We start from the raw sequence: 2751 nt of genomic DNA on the forward strand, positions 1-2751 counted from the left end.
TCCATATATATTCAAACAAATGGTTTGGTTGAAATGTAATATATAATAAATGTTGTTTTAAGTATCTCTGAACACCGGAACACAAACGTTGCGATTTCACAGTTCGGAATTTAGTGGCACGAAGACTGATATTGAAAGTAGCGGCAATCCGTCAAAGGACACGACTGCGGTATAACGGTTATAAGAGAGCCTTCACAATGAATGTGATCGAAAAACAAGGTGCGAAGATGAATTCGAATTTGACTAGCACCGGCATTTACGGCTATGTAGGCAGAATCACAATACCTTTGGAGCTGAAGGCTTACCTTGCCGAGAATAGGAAGCGTAAGATATTTTTGCGGACACCTCGTGAATCTATATGAAATTGCCTTTCGACCGAGCTAAAGAAATTCAAAATTTTCTTTCCATAACTGTATTTGATAATTTTTCGAAATTTAATATGTCAGCGCTGCCCAAAAACTAGAAACTGTCGTCCATATTATGCCACATGTTGTTTTAAGTATCCAACCTTTAAAATATTCATTAAAAATAGTTCTCGAAAGAAAGTTTCCAATTTGTTTAGCTCATTCAAAAGATTTCTTCATATAGATACACATGATGTACATAAGGTTTTTTCGGTTTCGCTACGCGAAATTCTCGAAATTGACTGTTTTGTGCTAACAAAACAAATGTCAAAAATTTGTTAAAATATTTTTGAAAAGATATAAGATAAGAATTTCTTTAGCTCGTTCAAACATACTTAAAAGAGCTCTATCATGGCGTTTACAGAGCTCTTTGAACGGCGGTGGTAAAAGTCTTTGCTAGTTAAATTCGAATTTATCTTCATCCCGTTGTCGAATAAATAGACAAATATTGTCCACATTTCACGCCGTATATTTACGGACCAAAGTAATATTCTTAATCAATATGATCACAAAACATTAAGAACTAAACACCTTTTTCCATATCATGTACGTAGCTTATATGAATAGTTTTATATGAATGATTATTTGAAACTGGATTCAAAAAGCACCCTCGTCCCATCTATTTGCGGCAATTTTAAAAATGCTCCACATGAGCTGTTTAAAAGATGTTTTCAATAGAATTTATTTTTGCATTTAGTCTTTCGGATTTATGAATCTTCAAAATTTTGAAAATGTTGCCCTGTACGTTGAACACTTACACCTATGTATGAACATTAGAGAAACACACATGCTGAAATCGATTCAGAAATTGGTATTCTGAATCAATTAATATAATGAAAAATTTGTCAAGTCGTTCTCGGTAACGCATATGTCCATTCGAACTTCATACACTGTCAGTAGCTGTCGTAATTGCCGTCATAAAAGATGCTATTCTACTTATTCTCTACTTTATAAAACAATAAGAGAATATTTCATGCAGCTCTGCTATACAATGCTGCGCTTGTCATAAACAAAATAATGGAATTTGTCTCAAAACATTTTTTTCACATGATAAATAAATAGCATATTAAGTTTCTTCCATGCTTTCGTTATCGCACCTTTAAAGAACATTTTTAATTGGCTTCATTGAAATCGAATTGATCGTAAAGAAGTTATTTCCACCTGCTTAAAATTTTATTCTTTTCCTTCACAATTCCTTTCCTACACAATAACCGCCGTATAAAGCGAATCCCGAAATACGCTTCAGTTTCTACAATGACCTTGCAATTTAATGCAAACTTTTCCTTTGGAGCCTCCTCTTGACGTTGTGGAAAATGATGTGAATGCAGGCGGTTATAATCACTGACACTTTGACACTTTTGTTGCATACCAGGGAACGTGGTATACCAAATTTCATGCAAAATTATGAAGAGACTGCCTTTTGATATCTTTAGGATGACGGCTATCTGTTGCAACTTCTCTTTTCGAGTCAAAAGGTTGTATGTATTGCCTGATGTTTTGTCGGGCGTCAATAGCGCTTAACATTATCAGTGCCCATTCGACCCCGTTTCGAACCAACAAGCCATTGATAACTTGACGTTTTCTATAGAAATGGAAAGCAGAGTGCAAAAGTAGTACTTAACCAAAGCACAGACTTGGATTTTTTCCATTTTGAAAATAACAAGGGCAGCGTCATTAAAGTCAGCAAAACTAGGACACAAATCAAAGAGATGACTTTGACAAGCGCCATTTAAGGTCTCATGCTTTTTAGGAATAATTCATGCTTTTCGTCAGAAACATTTATAACGTAGTCCCGGGAATTATTGATCGAATTAATATACACAATACACATTTACATAACGAAGAACGCTAGACTATGTGGCAACAGGAATGGAATGCATTACTTCGTAACCTTCAGAAAAAACGTAACCAATTAAATATTCCCAGAAAATCATTTCTATTGCGTATAATAAAATTAATAATTTTTACATCAAATTTACCTCAAATATTTTCGAATGAAATCATACTTCAAATAAGTTGAGGACATAAGAGAAATCATTCATGAAACCACATATTTGGGTGCATGTGAAAGTATCACATATGCTTTAAAATCGATATATATATATATATATATATATGTATATATATAAATTATATATTAATAAACAGGGTATAACAATGGTGGTTGGGTTTGCATTGATTTATATTAATCTAATATAAACACGTTTGTAAGAAAATGGCCTGTTGTGCATTAAGTAAATACCAAAGAAGGGTGTGAAGATAAATTCGAATTTAACTGGTAAAGACACCTACCATTTCTGTTAACATACCTCTGTTAACCACTTAACAGAGCTCATGTTAAATAATT

The 2751-nt window shown here is 33.4% G+C and overlaps 1 protein-coding gene across 4 annotated transcripts in view; it reads left to right on the forward strand.

Moving 5' to 3' along the window:
• Positions 1-2751, forward strand: part of LOC119634219 — a 39764-nt gene that overhangs the window by 35227 nt on the left and 1786 nt on the right. The gene's annotated exons all lie outside the window — the stretch shown is intronic.

Source organism: Glossina fuscipes, unplaced genomic scaffold (assembly GCF_014805625.2).
Source record: "Glossina fuscipes isolate IAEA_lab_2018 unplaced genomic scaffold, Yale_Gfus_2 2, whole genome shotgun sequence".
NCBI classification, from domain to species: domain Eukaryota; kingdom Metazoa; phylum Arthropoda; class Insecta; order Diptera; family Glossinidae; genus Glossina; species Glossina fuscipes.